Source organism: Syngnathus floridae, chromosome 1, assembly GCF_059516105.1.
Source record: "Syngnathus floridae isolate MCC-2025c chromosome 1, RoL_Sflo_1.0, whole genome shotgun sequence".
NCBI classification, from domain to species: Eukaryota; Metazoa; Chordata; class Actinopteri; order Syngnathiformes; family Syngnathidae; genus Syngnathus; species Syngnathus floridae.
In genome coordinates, this window is record NC_142413.1 from 2,270,591 (window position 1) to 2,296,665 (window position 26,075).

Below are 26,075 nucleotides of genomic sequence, written 5' to 3' on the forward strand. Positions count from 1 at the left end.
TAATTGCGGCGGGCCGGTTCAAGACAAGCAAAAATAAAGCAAGAGTACTGGTAGGAGTCAATAAATGAAATGTTATTTGGGAGAACTTGTTCAGCAGAAAATAAAGGAAAGTACAAAGTTGCATTTAAGGTTTAGAACTGGTCACTATAGTGGTTGTCTGTTTTTCGCCTTTGAAACGGTCTTAGAAGCATTTGGGATTTTTTGTTATAGTAACTTTTTCGCTTTTGTTTTATTAAATTCTGTTTTTTGTTTTTGGAGGATTTTTTTTCTAAAAATTTCTGAAAATGTGTTAAATTTCTGAAATATTTTGCTTGGTTTTTATTGGTTTTAGTTTTTTGTCATATTTGAAGTATTTATCATTTTGCCTTCATTCTTATTTTGTGAAGTTTTTTTCAATTTGAGGCATTTTTTTAACTAACTTTGCTTTAAAACATGCAACGCTTCATGATAGTTGTGTGACAAAAGGCTAATAAAAGTAGCAGGACTGATTTAACTCCTTTATCTGAACACAAACGTAAAACTTAAGCACATTTTAGGTTCTACACGGTTTTACTAATAAAATGGCAGTTGCAGAAAATCAAACTTAAACCGTCTCCAATGTCCTTAAGTACACAAGAAAGTCATGTTTTGCTTTTTCTTAAGCAGTCAAATTTGGACTTTTTAACTCGATTTCATCAGATGCTGAAAAAAACCAAGCAAGTTTTTCAGTTGATTTGTATTCCGAGCCAGGCTGTTTGCTTTTGCGACTGCCAGAGGAGGATTGAACGCTATTCACGCCGGCGTGCGGCGGGCGACGACCATATGCTACTTGAAACTTGGAGATGAGTGCGATTTCACTCCTTGCCCCACTGAAGGATTAGCTCGCTAAAAATACGCCAGCGCTGGCGCGAAAAAGCAACGTTCGCCCACCCGAAACTTGAATATCTCGGCAAACGTGCCAAACGGCGGCGCCGAACTCAACGGCGTGAATGCTCAGCGAGAACGGAGCCCGAGGAGTCGGACCCCCTGCGGCTTTTCTCATCTCCATGCCGAGGAGGCGGGGGGATTGATAAGGAGAGGTCGGGAGACCCGCCGACCCCAGCTCGTCGCGGCCCGCGTTGGAGCGAGCTAGCGAGCGTCTCTGGTCATGAATTATTCCCGCGTACGGGCCTCCCAGAGAAGCTGAGGCAGAGTTGAGGAGCTTTGACTGACAAAGCCTTTGATCCGCCAACAGCCACGATCTCTATGATCAGAGTTTGCCTGAGACGCAACGCTCCCGACTCGCTCTCGCCCGAAGCTTTTTACCTCGATCCGTACCCGTGCTTTCGGTCCCGGCTACATTTGTTCGTGTCCTTGCGTTGGTTTTACACAAAAGGCAGGGACTTCCTTTCGTCAGGTGAACAGAGACGAACTTTTGGAGGTCCCAAGGTGTTCGGAAAGGATCTTTGTAGCCCGAATATATATTGCATATATCGTGGAGATGGACTCTCGGGGTTCGCTTTTCTGGGCCATGGTGTCAACGCCAGTAAGGACGCCAATTTGGCAAATCGCTTCCTGTCGGGGTGTCTAAAGCTTTTCCTCTAATGGCTGCAAACAGAAAAATAGAAGGATGGAAGGAATTCTTCACTTGGGCAAGACTTGGGCAATAATGCTATTAGGTTGGTGACATTTTTAATTTTTTTTTAATACTCACACATCCTTTTAAATAAATAATGAATAAAATAATGGTGTGTGCCTGGCCAAATTTTATTTTCAGTATATGCTGCGGACCACTAAAAAAAATGGAAGGCAGGCCGCAAATGGCCCCCGGACCATAATTTGGCCAGTTTAGGATATGCGCCTGGTGAAGTCACAATTTGATAGCAGAAAGATGATTGACACCTTGGGCCTGGTCAGACCACGTCCAAGTGGTCTAGTAAAACTCGACGCATCTCATTTATGAAATATCCAATTGCATTTTTTTTTTTTAACTACGAGCGGGATTCCACTATGCCAAGACTTAAAAAGAAGGCAAGCTGCTGCCGGTTGTGACCACCCCCACAACGACGCAGACCTCCCTCTGATCTGCAGATTTACGCCTTCACAAAAAATAGAGCCCTGAATTAAATTGGAAAACAACTAAGCATCCATTCATCCAACACTATCTTCGCTGATCTTATAGCTGGAAGGGGAATGATTTTGCAACACTGTAAATTTGCATTTATTAGCTATACTACAGTCTAAAGTGTTTTTCATGAAATTGTATTGTGCAACTAACCCAAGGGCAAGTGAGATAGACAAAAAAAACACAATATAATGATATTTACAACAATACAGACATTTCCCCAAGTTGTTTTGGATCATATTAGGTCGTTTCCATAGACGTGGCAATGCAGAAGAGCGCTATAATAATGTTGCAATACAAACTACAATCGCAATGAATTTCCTTGTGGCGTTTATGAAGTCAGAGCACCTTTTATTAATTGACTTCATCACGCACGCAAAGGTTTGGCCACACATGAACGGGAAATGATGGTCTACATTTTGCAGATGAGAAAGGGTCAATTACGGTGTAATGCAGCATCGCAGTGGAGTTATTATGTTTATATTGCAAGTGATAAGTCAGGGCTGATGCTGTCGGCTTTTATGACTCCACACCCAGCAGTAGTAGCAAAGCAGTAATAAAACCTGCCCTTCTTTTCCGAGTGTCTTCCTACCCCGCGGGGGAAGCGGGGTGGGGAGAAGAAGAAGAAGAAGAAAAAAAAAAAACAAAGTGCACGAAGAAGATGGGTCCCTAAATGCAGAGCAGCAACAACCTGAATAATTCATTCACTTGAAATTGAGCGAATATAATGTGCAGGATCGTCTGCTGTTGTTTGCGGCCACGTTCAAAAACAAAATGGCTCCCGCCGGCGGCGTACAAAGGGGAAGCTCGCAGCGGGAACCCAGGGCAAAAGTGAGCTGGGATTACCACGCTTAACAGGCACGGAGAAAGAAGACGGAAGAATCGTGAGGTCGATCCGACGACCCCCCCCCCCCCCCCAAGAGAGCGTTAAGCCTATTAGCTAATAAATCGGAAGCAAGGCATAGGTGGTCTAATCAGGCCGACCCGAGATGTCAAGCCTTAAACAATTCATAATTTTGCGATTAAACTCTCCGAGCTTTATTTACACGCCACCGGATACTTGACCTTGACGTTATAACACGAGACACGCATCCGGAATTAAAAATGCTGAATTGCGTGGCGCCATGCAGCCGATAACGACGCGGCTATCGTGAAGCGATTATCCGTGACAGACGGCGAGGCGGGAGGCCGTTATGACTCAGCATAATTGATTTAAGTGTGAAGTCATGAAAGCATGACGTCAAGTTTATACCAACATGCCGTTGTGGGGGGAAAAAAAAAAAAAAAGGGAGGGGAGGGGGGAGTAACATGTCATGTTGGATCTAGAACAGCACCTTGGCACTTGCAGTGAAAACTTACTGTAGCGGGAGGGAAGGGACAAAAAGCAAATTGGACTTTGTCACGACACTTTGGTACGAGGCGTGCGCGTGCCAGGGGAGGCGAACAACACTTGTCAGGGCGGCCGGCAGCCTTGTCAAATACACAAAATTGCAAGGGAAACCTCCAAAGCTGCTTAGCAGCGAGCCAGTTATCCACAGCAGAACGTTAAAAAATGTGAATTTAGAAATTTGGCGTTTGGAGATTTTTTTACTGGTTCGTTTATCACAAACAAATGATTTAGGTTTCATTACCTGACATGTTTCGGCTATCACTTCCGCCTTCATCAGAGTCAACTCTATCAGAAAAATATCGATCAAAAATATCAGGGAAAAAAAAAAAACTGATACAAAAATGAAATGTGACGTGGAAATAATTTGTGATAAAAGAACCAGTAAAATACTTGACAATTGAAAACAAGATGAACATAGTACGATTGATTGATCATTTGATTTTCCAGGCCTAGCTAAAACGACCGTATATTTCTCAAACATATAGGAATGTAACAAAGCTTGATTTGAATCAGAACGTCGTTTTTAAAAGGTGGAACTGCATCAAATCAAATCAATTTGTTCCACTTTAAAATACAGTTTTTTAAAATACATATGGAATCAACTTTTATGAGCGAGATAATTCCTGATACATCTACAGTACTGACAGGTTTGTTCATATGCATGTCAAAATGAGTCAAACAGACCGAATCTTAATCCCACTGAATCAAACCGAATCGTTTCACCTCAAAATCGTCATCGAATTATAATCTATCGTACTTGCCAATTTTTTTCTAATCATTCAAATTTGCCGCAGTTGTGGGCGACAATTCAATTTTCACTTTAAAAAATAAAAACAAGATCTTTGGCGACACTGAAATTCACTGCCATTGACGACTTTAGACGTCAAACGTCTGTTTTAACTGAGCTGCCACTGAATGAGGTATAATAAGGTCACAAGAATGTGTTTTATATGTAGACGACCTTTGGGGACAGTATCTCATTCACTGCCATTGACGACTTTCGACGTCATATGTCTGTTTTAACTGGGCTGGCGCTGAATGAGGTATTATGAGGGCACAAGAATGTGTTTATCTCAATGTAGACACTCGCATGTCCAAAAGTCCAAAAGGGGATACTTTCGAGTGCTACTAATTCTGGAGAGCAGGTACATGACTGGCCCATCGGAGAGGGACGGGAATTAAAAGTGGCACCCGACTTCAAGCCGAATGCTGGCCCATTTCACGCACGGGATGGGCGAAGGCACTCCGAGTTGCATATTTCAACAGGAGATTCTTTGGGCAGATGTCAGTGCCTTCAAAGCGGAGCCCCCCGTAACCATTTGAGACAAGGCCCTCGCCGCTTTGCAATCCGCTAATAATTCTCAATGAAACCAGAGCACGGCGATGAAGGAGGAAGGCTTTTTCGGGACGGTGATTGATTTGAAGTAGTCCCTTGAAAGCCGACGGTCGTGAAAAATTAACAAGGGTGTGTCTGTGGCGGACTGATCATGTATTATTTCAAGTGGAATGAAGGATTTTTCTAGCCACAGCTGGGAATGAATTATGGAGACGCCTGTTCACCCCCTCTGGTGTGTTGAACGGCACTCTGGCTGTTGTTTTTAAATAAAAACCAATCCATTCCACTGATGTGTCACCTCACACAATCTCGGCCGCCTCCTTTTTTGGAAGAGAACTTCAGCGAACGTCGGCTGCTGCTATCTGCCCACCTTTTATCCCAGAGTCTCCTCAAGGAGCGCTGAATGCAGATGAAAAGGTACGCAGGATTCCGACATATTTCCCGAGGCCCCCAGAGGCAATTCACGATTGGCTTCTTAGCGTGCTGAACTTGCCGTTCACAAGGCTCATTGTCCGCTATTCCAACAACGGCAAACATCTTGATATCGTCGCAAGGTCGTCACCAGGGAACTGTCGCGTGTCTCAACACATCCCGGCCGATTATCCCGTCCAAGCCAGGAGCCCGACTGATTCATATCGGTGCATTACAAACATTTATTTGATAACAGGGTTAGTCCAAGTGTCTCCAAGGTGTCCGGTCCACAAAACACACACAAGCTAGCTACCACGACGCATACTAAAACTACTCCTACTTCTATTCCGATTTTGAGACGTGGAGAGATTTGGAAAAAAACGCAATTTAACTCACTTCACCACAAGTTTTGCAGATTGCCAACATTCCCTTAAAAAGAAACTTCAAATTACGCATTTAAGGTGCTTAAATGTGCATTTAGCGTCATGCTAACAAACAAAAGGCTAAATATTAGCATCCGTGCTGCGGCATCAGAACCCTTGATGGATATTTGAACACGATTGGCGGAGCATCGATTCTTTATCTTCTGCCAAGAATGATTATCATTGCCGCTTTGTGAGGAGTTTCCGACTTGACTGTCGCCCATTTTGTTATTATCTTTCCGTGTTTTGTAGCTGGCAGTCTGTCAGGCCTCAAATGTTTTTTCCCGCCACAGTCGAACAGCCGCTCCCTCTTCGGCGTTTGGGCGATTCGCGGCGGGAGGGAGCGGCGACGGAAGAGAACTCGTCGGAGGCGTGGGGCCTCTAAAGCGACGCTGATACGCCCCACGCTGAGCCACAGCGAGCATGTCTGATTGAATAAGACCCCAGAGTGCTATTTGCGACAGCAGCTCACACTCTCGACCCACAAGAGTCCAAATGAACAAAATGATTTTCACCACGTTAGGTGGAGCTGCAAAAAATTAACTCTGGTTGCATTGGAAACGAGACTGACATGTGTTGAGTGGGGTTTGCAAAGGGGGAGGGGCTTAGGTTCCTCAAAGAGCCAATGAGAAGCCATTCAGCATTACAGAGTCACCCGTATGCAAATTAGCTTCGCGCTCGCCTCCCTAAAGAGAACTTTCGAACCAAAATAGCATTCCTCACATTCTTTGATGCAATGAGTCGACGAAAATTGTGAATTTTAGGAGATTGCGACGACCTCACGGGGTAAAAGCGGGAGTTGTTTCCATATCGGTCCTTCAACGCAAGCTTGATTAAAGGTCACATTAGATGGCTGAGGCTGAGAAGGTGAAATAATATTCAGATGGATTGCCGTCCGACGCAACGGCGTGAAAGGCATAAATTCGAGTCATTGAAATGTTAACCGAGCTAAACGTCTCGCCGTCATCGAGCGATCAATTCATTGAGTGCAAATGCTGATGCGGTGCAGTCACAGCAATCGCGCTCCACTGATTCTTGTTTGGACTTTTAATGGGAAAGCATCTCGAGTGTCTTTCTATTAGTTCGCTCGCATCTTCGCCGAGCAAGCGGCGGCGTCAGTGACTTCCTTCGTCCGCTACCGGAAGGCCGAGAGAGCGATTCCGAGGTCTCGCATTTGAAATTACGCTCACGTCCAGCTCAATGTGTGCTATAAAAGCAGATCATTTCCATCATTTCAGAGAGCGATTGTCCAATCATTAAAATTGAAGGATGCCTTGAAGAAAATGGAGCTCGGCCCACGTCAGCACCCCCGCACATGTGAGAAATTTCCGTGGAATGTTCTGGTTTATTATATGCGGAGTCAGCGCCTTTGAAAAAAGATTGAACTTCAAGAACATTACATGGACAAATGTTTTTAAATCACGATTATCGTTTACCCTCGCGATACAAACATTGTAGCTAAGAGTCGCCTCAAAAATACCTAAACAATAATTGAATTATAAATACAAAAAATATTGTTGCGAAATTTTTTGATCATATAGTTTAACATTATAAAATATATAAAGCAATGTGACGAAGTTGTGCAACTGAACCGTATTCGGAATTCTTTTGATCATTTTGCATCTTGTACTACAATTACTTTCAAACAGTAAAATGATTGATATTTTAAAAGTATAAAAAAAATTCAGATGAATTTTTCTCAATGTATACGTTTGTATTGGCTCTTTGTCATGTCGAAATCGTTACGTCGAAATATCATAATTTCTCCAATTACTCAATTACGTAAAAAATATTTTCTGGAATTTACTCAAATACAAAAATAGCCTCATTATATTGTCATATTTTCATTGCTCAATAAATTCCTTGCGTTGTTTCTCAAATTAAAAAAGTTGCTCTTCAAATAGAAGTCATTGATTTGCTCTGAAAATAAAAAAAGCCGTTTTCTCGAGCCTTGTATCACTGCACGACCTGGATTAAGACCTCGGGGTTTCATTACTGGGCCACATTTTTACGATGAGGACACCGGCGGCACTTTACAGCGATGGTCCCCCTGCTACTTCCACATGTACTTACAAACACAGACGACATTAAGGCCACATAGTTGACATTTGAAACACTGCGTGCACAAAAATCCCATCGTCCCCAAACAATGCAAATGAGTCAGAGTGTGAGGGCAGCGCCAGCAGAAGCGAGGACCAATAAGCATCCAATTAGGCCGTTTCCATCTGCACACGCAAAGCAACGCAGCCTACAGGCCAACGCCGGCTGCTTCCTGATTTTGGTCATTAGGAAAATGATCAACGTGCCCGGGGATGACGTGCAGGAGGGGGGGGGGTCTTGTTGCCAAGCAGCGTACCGAGCCAATAAACTTATCGGTCATTGACCAAAGCAAGCAGACTCGAATGGCGAGTAGTCAGCTCGAAATGCTTTTTTTTTTTTTGCCCCCCCAACTGGAGTGAGACACAAGTTAAGCTGTGGTTGGGATGTGACAAAATTCAAACCCACCGGAGTCAAAACACCCCTCGAGCTGCAGTCAACTGGGAGTGGGAGTGTAAAAACAACCCCCGCGGGGGGGCTCGTGGGGGGGACAGGCGGCAAAATTGATGTGGGAGGAAGGAGGATGTCTGTTGAAATCCTGCCAGAGGCACATTTGGAAGCTTTTACATCCCATTCAAAAGAAAACCAAACCCATTTTCTTCCCAAGAGGGAGCGCTCAAAAAAATAATGGATCATACTTGGTGTTAGCTTCGGGTTCTATGCTAGCTAACCTGACCTCTGGAGTGAGGTATTCTCGGACCTCGATTGGAACGCTTGTCCGATCAGGACGCTGGATTTTCCCGTGTGTTGGTGCGCAGAGACGTCTCGTGTTTTAATCCTCATTATGCAGCCGGGTGCAGAACCGTCGTAGCGAGCCACGGTCTACCAAAACCGATTAGCCAATGAGCGCGTCGTTTTTTTTTTTTTTTTAAGCGCGTTTGCTGCCACGCAACACTCGAAAATGGTAGAAAACGTTTTTGGAAGGAAATGCAGATGGGGATGAACGAGTGCCAATTTTTCCACACTCGCTCGGGATTACAGTGAATGCTAAGAAAGACGGCCTGGTTTCCATCCAGATCCAGAACTTCGTCGGGATCCAAGGGAACAAAACAGCAAATTACAAGATGATAGCAAGAGATTGGATTGAGATCGTGTCAGCTGGGACGCAACCGCTGCCAAACACACAGCTTGTCATCATTCTCGTTTGGATTCTCAACATAAAAACCTTTGAGCCCATTTTTTGATTATGTTAGCATTGCAGCTAACTGACCGCAATGGCACTAATGCACGCAGGCTACTCCCCCCCCCCCCCTCCGGTGCAAAAAGTGCATCCACGCGATCCGCTCCGCCGGATAAATGACGGCATTTATTTCCAGCTCTCTAAGTGCTCGGAGGGCCTGGCTTGATGGATGCGTCTGACAGCTGTTCAACTTTCTCCAGATTTACACGGCTCGTGATGAGGAGGCAATCATCGCCGCGTCCCGGGATGCGATCTAAATCAAGCGAGATAATGCAGATTGGATACATTTCGGTCTCGTGTGGGACTGGGAGGAAGGGGGGGGGGGGGGCATCTTTAACGCAAACGCATCTCCTTGACCTCAATTCCCCAGTAATGAGGAGAAAACAGTGTCGCGTTTGAACTCAACATCAGGCCGTAAGCTCGGGGTTAATTCAATTATGAAACCTTCACATACCACTGGGCAGAGGCTGTACAAAAGGCAGCTTAGAACATAATCTTGCCTTGTTTACACAGACGGGGTGTCTCAAAGGCCCGGCCGGGATCCGCCATTGCTCCCTCGTGGCTGCGAGTGGGAAAAAAAAATCATCCAATAGCCGGGATCCATTTTAGTTTAATCGTCCATGTATGTTGACGAAAGTAAAACCTGGAGAGTCTGAGACTGAGAAAATAATGAAGGACAATCATCACTGGCGGAGGTAGAGGGGGGCCGCGGGGGGCATCGTTTGCCCCCTTTAAATAATTCAAAAATAATTATAAAATATATCAAATAATAAAAAACTATTTTTAGGGCAGATGATTGACTTTTTTTTAACAGGAATATTCTTTATTTCCACCAGAGGATCATATAATAAATGTTTATCAGCATTTTCTGAAGAATTTGTTTGGTTTGTAATGGTTGTTTTGCGGGCCCCCTGAGATAACCCCATGGGCCCCCCCTAAAAACAAAACCCTAGATCCGCCACTGATAATCACCCACCATAGAATATAATCGGTTTTGGAATGGCGACGCCTTGTCGACAGCATCGAGGCCTGAGGGATTCTCCGTACTCACACGATTGCCATTTTTTCTCGACCTTTAATGTGGTCGTTGGGCCAAAGAATATTCAGCGCCTTTGCATTTTCCTGAATTTGTGTACTTGTATTGGATTCTTTTCCAATCTGCGGGAAAAATCACACGGGAAGCGTTAAACGTCACGTGTTCGGCCTGCTGCGAGCGTCTCTGCGGCTCCGCCCACTTTTGGAGATTCACAATCGGGAGCCTCTGCAGTGAAACGTTTTGTTTCGCGTTGAGCGCGACACTGCAACTCAGCTGCCTGGTTCTCTCCTCGCCTTTGTCATTCGTTCACGGAGGTGTGTGTGTCCCCCCCCCCCACCCCGTGTGCTTTTGGTACCTCTCTCTCTCTCTAATCAGAATGGATGATAGCTGCAGTGTCCTCGCGGCGTCATACCTCGTCCCACAAGTTGAACGCCTTCACCAACGTGTGGCTCAAAAGTATTGGGACGTCATCATTTAGCATTTGCAAAGATGAGGAAAGAAGGCGTCTCACTCAAGCCGCCGTTGATAAATTTACTAATTAGCAGGTGTGTGCGTGCGAGGAAACGCGCTCCCAAAATACATTGGGGGGGGGGCTTGCTCATTTGCATACACGCAATGTCGAGCCACGTGAGCGGCGGAAAATAACATCTAGAGGTGAACGCTATTAGCTAGCAGCTTGCGCGCAAACAGCCACAATAGCATTAGCGTGCCCCGAAGGGCAATAAAGTTATTAAGCAGCGAGGGGACAGAAAAAAAAAAAAAAATGATGAGCACTCAAGGTGAGTCAATGTCAAAACACTTTTTGCTCAACTTTCTCTCTCTGGATTGGAGTCAAGAGGTGGAACCATTTTTTTTCCCCCCCCATTGCAATCATTTTGCTCAGTCAGTCTCCTTTAATATTATTCACCTCCTCTTTTGGGCCAGAGCTAACTGATTGGAAGCAATACACGCTGCCGTCTTCAATTCACCCTGATGGGTTAGCTTAAATCGCTACTACTAAACTGCAGCGGATTTTAAAATCAAACCACAATAAATACTCCAAATATCCCAGGAACATAGCTGAGAAGCTAATACGGCCTGTTGACACAGGTGAGTCGCGTTTCCTTGTCTCTGATTGGTTGCTTTTTCTCAGGCGCAGTGGTTTGTTTAATAGGTTACGTCACTAAAGATTTTTTCTCATCTAAATGAACGTTAATGCCATTTATCCATCATAAAAAAAACATTGGAATGTGTTTTTGAATAAGGAAAAGACCTCTAAAATTTTACAGATTTTTTTTTTTTTTTTGCTTCAATTCACTAGCAATTATCTTGCATGCTTCAGCGAATATTAGCCATTCTACCCAGAGGATAAAGAATCTATTCGCGTGTCTACTGTTGTCTGCCTGTGTTGCTACACGCACGGCAACATAGATGCTATCCGTTAGCTCATTTGATTGATTGATTTCTTAGCATTAATCTGACCGTGGGAATCCTGCAGCTTGATGAATCACAACTAGAACACAGAGAGAAGACCTGATGCTAAAAAAATTCTCTCAGACAAAAAGCCCCTTTGTTTACCATCTATAACCTTCCTCGCGCCTCTCTCGCTCTCTTTGTATGTAGCAGCTGTCTCTGCTCTGTGCCGCGGCCTATCAGGACCAAGGCGCACAGCTAAGGTGACACCTCGGCTGCTGCATCAGCAAACAGACTTCATCCCGCTTTGTCCGACAGGTGGGACCCCGGGGGACACGTGCTGGCCACTTGGCGCATGCATATGCATGGCGCTCAATCTCCAGAGTAGATTACCTCCACTCACGCAATCGGACATTTCCCGATGAGATCCTAATATAGCTCCATGGAGCACTCAATGTCAAAACGACATACGCACATGTGACCCGGCGGTAAGAGGAGCAACCGAAACATCAAACAGCTCCGCTCAGCACGTTTTTCGCTTCCAGCCTAAATTCTTCGGCTCTCGTGTCTAGCGCTTGATATCAAAAGAAAAAGGGGAGGAAAGCCAAGTGGGACTGGGGAAAGGTAGACGAGTGCGAGACAGCGCGTGTGTGTGTGGGCTCGTCACAAGGAGGACTGAGTGCTGTAAATCAGATATAATCATCGTAGACTTGTCCTACATGGCCTGTAAGATCTTCCCACCGGCTTCACGAGAGTCAATAAAGAAATAGTGGGGGGGGGACAGCAGCTGCGTCTAGCTAGGCGCAGAGGGAAAAAAAAAAAGAAGAAAAGAACAGCTCCACGTCTATGCCTTGATGCTGTCCGTGGTCCTGAAGTCTGACAACGGCAAAATGGGCAGCAGTCAACGCTTACAAGTGCCACTTGAAAATAAAAGGCGGCCAACATTTGACACAACGAAAATACTTCATGGACCCTTTCCAGACCGAAATAAATGGCTACGCTAACTCCAGCGTGTTGCTAGTTTTATCAGAGCTCAATCGTCAAACATTCATTTAGGTGACAGGAGCAATTTCATATGCTGTCTGTGTTCTGATACGTTCCCGGGGATCCATTCTGTCAGAATGGGCCGGACGGAGCATATCTGACGCTGACACCATCTGCGTGACACACACACACACGCACACACACACAGCGTGGGCACCGTGTCAAAGCGCCGCATCATTCCAGGAGCTCACCAGGAGAATGGGAGGTGCGTGTCACCCATACGTGCCAATCGCAAATCACTCTGGCCAAATGGTGCGTCACGGTGGCTTGGAGGAGGCGTTAAGTGCTGAAAAGAATCTTGGACTGCTCGTTCTTGGAACGGCAGGGTGGAAATACAAAGGGGGGGGGGGGGGGGGGTCGAGCTTGGAAACCTGCTACGTGCTAAAGCCCAACAATTAGTAGCATTGATTGGGAGCGTGGCTCTGAGCCCAACACAATTTGGGCTCATTTCATTTGCCAGCCATGAATTGCAAAGCGTGATCTTGTAACATTATCGCGCCATTGATTCTCGGCCACTGATTAACCAAATAAAACACGCTGACTCCAAAATTAGCTTTGTGTTGCATTTTTTTTTTTTTTTTTTTTTTTTGAGCCTGATGATAAAACAAATCCATGCTGGACGCCACTGACGAGGAAGCTTTAACGCAGTCACTCTGCGCATTTTCGCTTCCGGCAGACAAAGTAAAGTGCTGACTCAGCGTGAATGTGGCTCGTTTGTCCCTGACAAACGGGGTTGGAGCATCAATAAAGACGGCGCCGACACGCAAGATTGATGCCGCGGATTGGTTTGAAAAGAAACCTGGCCGTGGTCAGACTGGTGACTGTCTGCATTTTGTACGGCGAGACGGCGTGTTTAAAATTCAGCCAGATTCTCCAGCGTTTTGAACAAATTGTCGAATTTTAAATCTATTTCAGAATTTTAAACACACTTGCGGCCAACAATGAGGCGCTCTAAAAGGGCCACGCCAACCCCAAGCTGATGGTTGTCACGTTGGAATCAAAAGAAAATTATAATAAATGACCTAAATGGCCTTCTCTCTCTGTGACGTGCATGCAGTCACGGTTGACAACGATAATAACGATAATAATTTCATCAAATGACTTTTTTTTTCTATTTATGTCAATTGCTTTTTAAGTGTCTTCAAATCTTTTTTGTAAATGGGTTTGAATGTCAATGTATATTCTTGGGTTCATTTTAATCATCTCTTTTATTCATAATTTTCTTATATTTTTTATTATTATCTATTTATTTATTTTTAAAATGTAAATATTTTTTATTACCAGATAATTGGAAGAAATCCACATTGGGGTTTCCATAAAAAAAATAGAAAAAAAAAACAGCTGTATCAACGCAAACAATTACTCCAAAGTCTGCAATTTCTATCTTGGATCATTTACAATCAAAATATTCCACAATATGTTAAAAAAGAAAAAAAAGAAAAAAATGCCCACATCTGTCCTTTGAGGAACAATGTCCACTAATGGAGATAATTGTTGCACTCTTAAATCCCCCATTCTACTCGTTCCAAGTCTTCAAGTGCTTAAGATGTAAAGGTCAAGTGTCAACGTGATAAAAGTGTTGAAAAACAATTAAAGGCAAAATGATAGCTCTTTATGACTTTGCAGTTTCGATTTGAGGGTTCCGTTTGGTTCTCTGTCAGCAAAACGGTGATGCAAACAAACGGCGCGGTGATGCAAAAGTGCAAATTGCGTGGCTGAGCGATATCCCACAGCAACACTCGGATTAGTTTCAAACGCCCACGCCTCAATTATGAGCGTAAAACTCTTACGCGTGTCCCGTATCGCCGTTACACAACCTGCTCCACTTTGCAGTCGCAAAGCCAATCGCAGCTTCCGAATGTCTTTGCTCATGTCGGACCTGAGCTCCTGCCCTGCACGGAAAAGGGCCTTCCCGAAACTGGCATGGGGGGAAAAAAATATATATCGGTAGATCGAAATATCACGGAAAGATGGTGGTAGCGCCGATTTCTGTTCTTACAAACACGCACTTTCTTCCTTAAATGTGCTTCCAAGAATTTTTCTCCCAAAAGCTGAGCAATAAGCTCCTGCAAATATTCCATCTCAGGCGATTGCTGGAGGCTACAAAGAGCGTCTTCATTAATTCATTGGTGGTGTGTGCTTTTTGCAGGGTTACTCAGAAATGGGAAAAAAAAAAAATGGGGGTCTGAGATTACATATTTGAAGAGGGGGATAAAAAAAAAAAACTCATCAAACATTCAGATGTACTTGCGCGCCACGCTGAATTAATTCATGACCCAATCTTTGTGGAATACGCTAGGATGCAGAACCCGGGATTCTTCCGACGAGTCCCTCAACGGTTCCTCAATTAGGAAGACCAAAGGCGCATTATTAAAAGCGGCGCCGCGCTTTGAACTCAAGTGGCGCCATCACACAACGATTTTGCCAAATTTCCTTTGCGGCCCACGATGGAGGAATAATGAGAGCTGGCTGTCAAGTGTCTGCCGAAGCAACAGGGGGCGCTGTAACCCTTAACTGTGAGGCGGTTTAAAGACAAGCTGAAGTCAGCGGGTAGCCATTTTACAGGAAAAACACGCGACAGAAAATAAGATGAGAGGAATTACAATATTTTTAAATTAGGTGGGATTGCTGATTGGCAATGTAAGATGGCCGCCACTGGCTTCACTTCTGACTACGGCGAATTAGCGGCATTGCTAGTCGGTGGTAAAGAGCGTAAGCCCAGCAGCAATTTGAGGGAACAAATTTGATCAGGGTCAATAGAGGGCGCTAATTGATCTCAAAGAAGAAGAAGAAGAAAAAGAATCAAGAAAATGTAAGCGATTTCAAAATTCATCTGGAACGTCTCAAATTTTGACTCATCAAAATACTAACAAGTGACTGGCAAATAACAGATAGGCCCAAGATGGGGCGTGATGATGCTCTTCAAAATATTGTAAATATGACCACGCAGTATCGCGTTTCCATGTGGAGAAAAGGCCGACATCCAATGCAAAAACAGCCCGTGCTAATATGAACCATAGATTTAACCTAAGCCGGAATTTTGCCGCCATGGCAACCCCCAAGAAGGGAAACCTGATCCAATCAATAAGTCCCCACTGAATCCTCGCCCTGGCTTTCTTCCCTCTCAGCCCCCCCCGCCGTTCTCCCTTCCAGATTCATGCACGCAATCATTCAGAAAACAACGAAAGGTCCTTCAGTGTGCATGATGGGCCTTCCTCGCTGTTTCATCAAAAGGAAAAGTGAGAAGACAAGTGCGGCGGGGGGAAGCTGGGCGGGCACGTCTTCCATCAAACGCCCAACGGAGAATGAGTGGAGTAGGGAGCGGGGGCGGGCAAGGGGTGGGGGGGGGTGGGGAATCCGTCATTTTCCTATTGTGTATATCCTCTCCTTTTTATGCAAGTGTGTGCCTTTATGACTCCCTTAAGCTCCTTTAACCTCTCCTGGCTGGCAAGCCGGACAGATGAGCGGGGAAGATGGATGAGGGCCAGGCAGGGAGCGGCAGAGGAGAGAGTTAATGAGGCAGACTGCATGTCTCTCGGCCCGCCGTGCCAGGGATTACAGCGAGATTACCCAATTCCCATTCTCCATTCCCTCCAATTTTCACACTCGCCATCGACGTGCCCGGATGATGAAAAGATGAGACGACGCAGCCTCCATCGGGCCGAGGCTGCAACTTCCAAGCGTGCATGACTAATACTCAACACTGGAGACCGCCGGGCAGAGAGTCATGGGGTGGTCAAATTATTAGGAACAGATCAATGATACAGGGGGCAGCGCAACTGTATACCGGCGTGTGCCGTCGGTGTTACGCAAATTATGTGTGATTATTCTTTTGGGTCTCAGAAGCTTTCAAGAAAAGAAAAAGGTGCGGGGGTGGCGGGGGGTGGGGAGGGGCAAGGGCAACACGATTTCTTTTTTGGGGAGGGGGGGTGAAGGGGCGTGCGCAAAAGTTGTACGTAACGCGTGCGTAACTGCAAGCAAGCAAACAATATGATTACAGTCCAATGAGGCAGAACCTGTTAGATTACTAGCGTGACAACATACGTAAAAAAATAAAAATAAAAACACAAACGCACGCACACACAAGACACTTTTTTGCCGTCATTGGGCACCGATAAATAACACGTGGCTTCGAAACAGATCCCGGCGTAGATAAACGCACAACGGTGCAGAAAGCGTCACGGTCCCTCCAATCCGACAGCCACCGTAAACCAATTACGCACCGTTTGCGTAATGGCAACCAAAACCAAATGCCGTTGTAGCTCGCACCTCTGTTTGCATTGTCTGCCTTCCCCGAACAACCTGTCATCATTAAACCGCAGCAAAGAATCGAAAAGTCCTTACTTACGTTCCTGCTGCAGTCCGCGCCTGATTATTGTCCAATTTTTGAGAAAAAAAAAACACACACACACAAGTGTGGCAGTGTGTCACGCGTGTCTCCCCCGCGTCTTTATCCAGAGCAGATTTCCACAGCGCCCAGCATCAGCAGGCAGCGCAGCGTCTGTCCTTCGAGACAGATGTGAACGCTCCTGGACGGGCGAAGCGCTCCACCTGCAGCGAGAACCGGATGTGCAGAAAGGACGCGAGTTGGCCGCTGCTTTCAAAATAAAAGCTTGGCAGCTCTTGGAGCTGCTGAGAACTTTTATTGTGTTGGCGTGCTGTTTCTTGGGGTGTCTGGTGCACTTCCATTTACTGCCAGGTGGAGGTGCACACGCGCGCCCCTTGCAGGCTGCTTGATGCTACTGCAGCTAATTATTTATCTCCCCAAGAAAGATACATGATAAAAAAATGATCATTACTACGTATTATTGGTTGTAATAATAAAAATAATAGAAATAATTTGTTCATCTGCGATCTGATGAGGACGAAATAAAATGTGTTCTTTTTGCTGTTTTGGTAGTATAAATATGTAAACAAACCTCACACTAGTAGAAAAATACTAGTTAGTTGGGCACATTTTAAATCGTTTGTGAATGCAGAAGGGGGTGCATAACTTGGTGTTCATATAGATGACCTCGCCCAAAGAGAAATAAGCGCCATCAAGGCTGGAAACATGCGATCGAACGCATCTCGTGGTTTATCGTAGTTTTAAAAATTCAAGGTTTCAATAAGCGCTGATGGTGTTAAGACAGCTTCGAGGCAGATGACAGCTGCCTGTTCATATGTTTATATATGAACTCGCCTAAGGAGGGAGAAATAAGCAGACATTTCTTCCTTAATATTTTTTTCCTTGACACGTTTTATTTCTGGAAAATATAAATGTGACATGCTCCTTTACCGGGCACATCAACTTTCAAACGTAAACTAAATAAAAGGCTGCCTTCCACTTGACTGGATGGTCGATGAGTAGCATTGAACCCGCCTCCACTATTGATACGCGAGTCAATAGCGAGTCTTTGGAGAGCCTTTACATTGCGGCGCAAGCATGGCGCCCGGCGTCAGTGCTCAATGAACGTACGCAGGGGCCCGCCATCAATTATAGGAGGGTGTCAGAGACGCGTTGCTTTTTCCAAACCTAAATATAATACAATCGATACAGGGGCCGTTGCTTTATTTCCACTCTGAGAACCCAGGCATACTGTTGACTTTTTTTTTTTTTCTTTTTCTACATAACGTCTTTCAAAATGACACCGGCTCATTTGTGCAGTGTTGAAGAAACATCAAGTCCGCATCAGAAAGGCCACTCGGCGATGTGAATCGCAGGCAAGTGTGGAAATGCGCTAAGAGCATTTAACAAACTAAAGACATTTAAAAGGAAAGTCGATAAAGAATATGACGAGAATTACTAGCAGAAGGTAGAGCGTAAGAACGTAAGAAATCAATTCATTCATTAATCATTTTCAACTTGGTTTTAAAGCATCGGGGTTAACTTCAACTCCGCTTTTTCCATTTACGGCACAACCGCCAAATGCTGCTTCACCATGTTTGCTTTGAACTCCAGGCGACGCTACTTGACTCAAATCCGCCAACCTCAAAAGGCTGCTTTAGTAGTTTTGGGCTTTTAAAGATGCTCCAAGTGCTTACTCTCAGCAATCTTTTTTTTTTTTTTTATTGCCAACGGTAATTAGCCCGGTTTTGCTTTAATTGTAGGACATTTGGGTTCGAGCAGTTATTAAAGTTATTATTAAAAGACTACCATCCTGAAGGGCTGCTGATGATTAGATGATGCGAGATGATGGCTCCCAACATATTTGCCTTTCATGTGCGCAGCGGTGCAAACATCAGCACATTCTGCAGAAAGCTGTTTGGTGGTGTGGCGCACTTCCAGGTGAGTGCAAATAACATGATATTCCACTCCGTCGTGTTCGGGATATTTTTTTTACGCGTTTCACTCAACCAGCTAGTCCCATCGGTGCAGCCTATGTTGTGAGAGGAGCATTCTTGAGCAAAGAGTGTTGTTATCGCCATCATCGCGGCGGCTGGCTGTTAGGAGACACTTATCGCGTGGTGTGAGGGTAAGCAATTACCCCCCCCCCCTCCCTCCCCCCTCCCAAGATGACAGGAGCACTCACGGCAGAGCGAACAAGCTCACAGTGCCGTCACAACATATTGAAATGACATGGGATGGATGATGCTCCTGACATGAATTTGTTTTCACCGTCAAATGACGGCATCGATGCCTTGCAGAGGGAGGATAAAGAATATATGATCTGGACTGTTGTCTGCATGTCAAATTGAAGTTTTTTTTTAGGTTCATGAAAACGAACAAGAATCAAAACTGAAATTGAAAAGCAAATTTTGGTTGATAAGTGCATTTACAAAAATGAAAACGAACTATAACCAAAAGTACCTGTAATTGGAACAAAATTGTCTTTTATTTATGTTAATTCATTACATAGGTAAACTTTTGGGGTTTATGTTAAACTGTCACTCTAAAATGTTTTTTTATGCCTTATTATTTTTGCCTTCAAAATCTCCAGATGTTGACCACTACTAAAATCAAGACTTACGATATTATACTGTAACCTTTGTTTTTCTTGCGCTCAACAAATATCAACTATCGAAAAATTTAAATTAAATCTAATAAAAACTAGAAGCATTTTTTGAAAAAACTAATGCACCGGCTCTAAAAATAAAATGAATTTAAAAAAAAAAAAAAGTTGAAATCATCAAATCAAAAATCCCAAATTATTACAACCCTGACTCAAATACCAGTTGCTCGAAATGTTTTACATACTTTGTTTCCCAGTATTCGTCACCATTAGCGCTGAGCTAACAATCTAAATGCTAACAACAAAACTTCCGGTAACTTTTTGTTTCCCCTCACAACAACTTAACGCATGAACTCTCCAGGGAGCGCGCTTTGCAAACGGTTGACAACTAGACAATAAAATTGAAGAAGCACCCATCGCATGTTTCGTAAACGGCTCTGCCTCACTCGCCTAACGTGGCGGCGTTCTCTTTTTGCGCCAGCACCTTCCTCAATTCCCTCGCATTAGGCTGGCTGGCTGCCACCGGCAAGTGCGCATTTATGTCAGCCGGGCATCTGCAAAGGAAAAGGATGCTTCGATCCCCGGGGGAAAACAAAGCTCTCAAGCAGCGGGGGGAGAAGGTATCGCCATTGGAGCATTAAATAAGGCAGCGCTCAATGTGCCGTGTGACTTTCTTGGAGGGGAAATGACTGTCCTTTTTTTGCCGCCACCCAAAATGAGTCCGCTGTCTCCGATAAGACTGGAAAGTGACATGTCGCAATAGGTCAACTTCTTAATTTTACACCGTTAAAAGTAAAGTAGACTGGTGCGAAAAATATAATGGACCGCAATGAAAAGAATTTAACCATTTTTGCCACGTTGGTTGCTGCTGTTCAACATACAGTACCTGGCCACTGGGGGCAGTATGGTGCAGCCATTCGGATATGACGTACAAGGAGAATGAATCGCTCTGTAAACTGCAATAATATCGGTTCGTCAAAGATAAAGGACATATGGCTGCGACTATATAAAATCTTTAAGTTTCTCAAAAGAACATAAAGACTCATTTTGTTCGGTACCTTATAATCGGTATAATACGGTAATTCTTGTATTTTTTTTTGTGTGTGTCTGCATATGTTGCTCCGCTGTTTCCATCACTGTTCTCTTCCCTATCCATGGCCTTGTTAGTTAGCATTAAGCTAAACAGACTTGAATAGATTGCGTCGTCGTTTTCGAAATACACCACGAGTAGCTCTCCTATTAGAAAAACCTCCAGAAAAAAAAAAAAATTCTAACTAGGGAAAAGGCAGCAAAATATCCCTAAATAAATAAATAACTTTAAATGCAGCATTCAGTGCAGCCGCTGAGTCTTAATTATGTCTAAGGAAATAAAGATTTCCAGCGGTCTGTGAAAGAAAAATCAATTTAAGATGGCTGATAAAACCTCCCACATTTTGTGTGTGTTTGTGTGCGCGTGTGTGTGTTATAATGAATGCATCGAAACGCTCAGCAATGACTCACAAACCACGGCGCAACTTATTTAATCAGCTGTATCAATTTCTAGTATGACTCGGGAGAGAACTTAGCCCTAACACACATTTATAGAGATTCGCCCCCAGCTACAGTTGACATCAATCAAATCCGGATTGATATTGATACTGCGCAACAATCGTCTCACATGCACATTACCGTATGGCGTCATTTTTTTCTTCATTTCTTTCTTTTTTTTCCCACCTGCATGGCTTTGCACATTTCATCAATAAATTTGCAATATTGAACTCGGCGGGCAATTTGTGTGCCCTGCCTTGCTATTTGCAAATATCATTTAATTTGTCCATTATTGCCCAAACGCCATTTTCCTTTCTATCCAGCAGCTGGGGAGTAAATGAGAAGATGTTTATGTGAGACTGTCACTGGAAATCGCATCCTTATAATTGGATGCGGCGGAACGTTTATTTCTAATGGAAAAACTCAACATGTATGACAATTGGATATTTATATTTTGTATCTCGATGGAGTGTTCTTTATCGTACTTGGGAGCCCACCTCACCTGTCTTATCTGTGAAATGAAGCATTCGTGGTGCAACCGCAATTGCATTTCATTGATTACATTCTTCCGTTTTATTGCATGCACGACGCATTGCGAGAAAACAATTTGTCACAACTCGCGGCTGGGAAGTGGAAATTAATCGCTAATTAATGACGGCGGCAAAACTCGTACGTTTTCACACCGTTGACACGTTCCACAATACAAATTGTTGAAGGAAAAAAAACAAAGTCGTGTTTCATGGTCCAATTTGCGGGAAAATAATGGCAAAAATGGTCTAACACTAAATGAAGAGATCATTTTCAGCAAAATTATAAATAATGTAAATTTCACGTTGCTTAATAATAATGAAATATTTGCAATTTTACTGTCATCCTAAAAGTCTCATAGTCCGAGCCTTGACCACAGCACTTTTGTGAGATCTTATTTCATCTCAACACCTGAGGCGAGCTTGTTTAGCGCCGCCTCATCTTGCGGGTGCAGCTTTGTCTCGCTTCATCCGAGAGGATCACTGAGGATTGGGGTGATTGTTGAAGGCCAGCCAAAGACCTTCAAAGCTTCTGGGAAGTGCACGACGCGCTTGCGTTCCCCGCTCTGAGTCTGCTCACCTTTTCCTGGGGGGATTAGCCACGGAAGGCTTGTTTGGCAAGTCGGCCTCCTCGGGGGGCGGGCGGGCGTTCCGACGCCTTGACGCGAGTCTAAAGGTGGACACAAGCTAATGCTAGTGAGCGCTATCTGCCTGTGCCAAGAGTCCTACTAGCGCAATTTTAAATATGCCATATTTTTGTCCGAATTTCCAATAGCGCCAGCTCACCTGAAGCCCAAGTGGGGGTGAGCGGTCTATGAAATGGACTACAAAAAAAAAAAAAATGGACTACAAAAAAAACCAAAAAACATTATTCGCTGTCATTTGAGCCTGCCCGGAAAATGTCAACATTTCAGCCTACAAGAACTGAGAAACAGAAACCGGGCGACCAACCAAAGTATTTGGGTCAAAAGAAGAAGCCAAAAATTGGGTCAGTCCCTTTATGGTTGTTTTTTTGGCCTGAATTTAATTTTACACCTGCCAGGACTGCAAGAAACAATTGCTTCCTTCCGAGATGATTTGTCGCCGCCGCCGCACGGCGCGGCCACCAGAAGCCTGCGAAAGCTCGACGGCCCGCACGCTCATTGATCTCGCCAAGGCGACGGTCTGTGGCAGCCAATGTTTAGCCCGAGCGCTAATAGCCGTCCGCGGCGAGCCTTGGGAAATTAGCTGTGCAACCGAGCAGGGTGAAGAAGAAGCGCCGGGAACCTCGGCCAGTGGAGGAAGAAGAGCAGTCACGCAGAGGTCAGAGGAATCAATGTCCTGCGAGGACCCCTGGGGGCCTTGATGGAGCGTTAGAGTCTGTCTCACCTGCTCCAGTGGCTGCTGGGTAATAGCCAAGGAGGCAGGGGAGGTGCGAAAGGATGCTAAAGGTCGCTCATAAGATGAGCATGAAAGGAAGTCATTTTTGTGTCATGTGTTCCCCGTTTAAGACACACAAAAAAAAAACATCGCCATTGTTGTGTTTTCGCGCCGGTTCTTCAAAACAGCAGCAGCAGAAACAAAACCGAGCCGAGTGTTAATTTTCAGTCATGTTCCGGAAGAAGCTCTCTCACCTTAGCAACAACAAGAAACGTTCGCAAACTCCTCCACTGAGAAACCTTCCCCCGAGCAAACGAGCAGGGTCAGATCGGGATGGTCCAGAAACCCTGCCGAGACTGACCCTGCTCAGAAACGGGACGAGCGGTGAGTCAGACCTCGCAGTTATAAACAGAAGGAGAAGGTATTGAAGCTTTAATAGGAAGACTTTTTTATCACGCTCCAAAGTGACCTCCTAACAACATGTTTAATGACGCTGACTGATTTGACTAAAACACACACACACACACACAAACGTCCTTCCTTTTCCTGGCACTCAAGTTGAAGTCAGCCACGGGCCAGAGACGACGCTCGTTGCTCTGCTAACCGCGTCACGTTGTTGACATTGCTCCCACGGCGCGCCTCCTTTTTTTACCTTTCGACGGACAATCACCCGTGTCACGCTCGTTTTGGCGCGAATGTCGCCATGATGAGCGGATCCGCCGGCCGCCGATGGTCTTTTGGGAACCTGCGGCACCTTTGTTCTGACACGAGCCGTCTCTTCATATTATTTCGATGTGACCCGGACCGTTACTCTCAAATTGCCCTTCCGCACACACTCATCACCTCTGACTCAACACTTTGCGTCCGACACACACACACGCACGTAGAGACGACTACCCCGCCCCCGCCCGGCTGTCAATCACGGCCCCCCGTGGGTGATTTGGCACAGACCTAAAAACAGACTCACAAGGACATACCGTCACAAACTGCAGTCAAACTGGCACTCGTATGAACTTGATTTATCCAAGCGCCTTTTAAAAAACACAGATTCGAAAGAACCCGGGAAAGTAAAATACAATCGCGAGCATAAATATCGCAACAGATAGCAACCGTCATGATCTCGTATAAAAGTGATTGAGGAAGCAAACAGATGCGCGATTATCCCTCGGCGACTTGGTACCCGGTGTAAATTATTCAACGACGGAGGTATCGTACGCGATACATTTATGGAGTGCTAAAAACGAGAAGGCAATGTGAAATGTATACGACGTGCGGGCGGATTGTCGTCGATGCGATCGCACGTGGAATTCTTTCGTTTCCGAGGGACCGGACCGGGCGCGTTAATCAAAACAGTGGGGAGATTTGACAGCAAAGCAAGAAACAAAATGGAGTCGCCGTGTGCGTGATTGACGGGTACGCAGTTTGTGTGTCTATTTGAAATGTCAACACCTCTTGTGTCAAGACGGACTTGACATCAGTCGCACGTTCTCATTAGGCCTCCCCGCCGAGACATTTCATCCTGAGATGTCGGTCACATCTGTATGGATGGATTGCAATTTATTGTAAGCACACCCCGACTATCATGTCCACAACTTGTGAGTTGATTTTCTCATCGCAAAGATGTTCTCTTGAGGTCTTTGAGTGTGACCCTCAAAGAGCAAACTGAAACTCTGATCATGCCGGACCCCCCACAACTCACAGGCACGGCTCACATCTTACCAGTTTGTGCCACAGAGTCAAAGCCAACCTTTATGCAGGTCATTATTAGATTTTTTTTTTTTTTTCCTCTCCAAGTGTGATTGGCAATTCTATCATTCGTCATTGAGTGGAAATTGGTAAATGAAAACCTTTGTATGCAGGGACAGTGGGCATTAATTTGAAGTCGAGTTCAGCTTTTTTTACTTGCTGTAGTCTGAAGCGATGACCTTTGGATGAAAATGATGATTCTATCAAGTGGAGGGTTAAATTGCAAGGTAGCGTTGGCATTTAATCACCACTATGGACTCAAATGAGGCATGAACTTTTCAAACACCCACATAGTTGACAATGGTTACAGATCGGCTAATTTTGGCAGAGGAAAAAAAAAATAATAAAAAATAAGAAAATCATATACTGTATATGCATATATATTCCGTTTTAAGAAATATTCATCCACGTGATCAAATCTTTCACACAAGAGGGGTGCAAGGAACAGTTATCAAGGTAGAAACATAATCCTGGCGAGAGTTTCCCGGTAATTTCTTGTTCGAACACGATGTAGTGTGACGGTCGTTTTTCTTATACTTCAAACGGCACAGGGAAGAAACGTGCGCCGTGTCTCTCATTACGCCCAAGCTGCTATTAGCTCACCACGCAGATCAATTTTCTGCTCGACCTAATCGGGTTTAAAGAGGTGCGACTCTCCTCTCAGTCCATTAGGCTCATTAGGAAATGAGTGAGAATGCAACGTGAGAAGGTAGTAACCTGAGAGAGCAGCTTGGCCTCACTTTCTCGCTCTCTCGCTCTCTTCTCGTGCGAGATACGAAGCCGCTTGATGACTTCAAGCGTGGACTGTATTCTTTTCATCTTGCCTGGCCGAGAGCGCCAGGCCACAATCCATCTTTTCGGCATGCGTGGCAGAGTCCATGTTCAAGTCCTATCTGCGATTGCTTTAAATTTAGCACGGCTGCAGCTGCGATGAAAAAGCGAGCCAGCCGTGTCATTCCGTCTGAGCGTGAATTCCATTTAAAAAGCATCAAAAGGGGCTTAACACTCAGCGTTATTTTGATCCGTCTTTCAAAAACAACAGGCGACTTCTTAAATGTACGACAGAAAGGAAGGGGAGGAAAACGTAAAAATGTAACGCTCATTATTTCTTGACATAGATTGCGTCTGAAATTCAGAACAGGATGTGATCAAAGTGCTTTCAAACATCCAAATTCAAATATGGTTTTGATAATTGCTTTGGTCTTTGAATGCGAGTTTAATCACTGCTGACAAAGAATAAAACAAGTCGCCGCTCGACATTAGGTCAAAGTCTGCTGCTGTGTTAGCGTTATTAAACACGCAGAGGCGGTGGAGAGAAATGTTTGAAAAACAATTGTTCACTTGCTTGTTTGCGAGAGCAACATCGTGCGACAAAAGGCGCGTCATAAACAAAGCGCGTGAAATTGCCAGGCAAGGCAACTATTCCGTTTGCGCGCGGCAACATTGCTGAGTGCTGCATCATCGTGACTCAAGGTTACAAGGTGGAAACAAAACAAGAGATTTACCAACGTTGAGCTCATTTGTCAATAACGTTTCGAACACTGCAAATACAGCACAGCGATGAGGATCATATCAAAGCCATTTTGCCGCAAA

The 26,075-nt window shown here is 44.7% G+C and overlaps 1 protein-coding gene across 8 annotated transcripts in view; it reads right to left on the reverse strand.

Moving 5' to 3' along the window:
* nrxn2b (neurexin 2b) overlaps positions 1–26,075 on the reverse strand; it is a 243,218-nt gene that overhangs the window by 189,286 nt on the left and 27,857 nt on the right. Inside the window, exon 1 of one of the 8 annotated variants that reach the window (XM_088392131.1) lies at positions 16,740–16,943. The exons of 6 other annotated variants lie outside the window; for them this stretch is intronic. The gene's annotated coding sequence lies outside the window, so the exon portion shown is untranslated. Of the gene's footprint in view, positions 1–16,735; positions 16,944–26,075 lie in introns of those variants that run through there. One more of the 8 variants, XM_088392123.1, reaches the window with a different exon arrangement.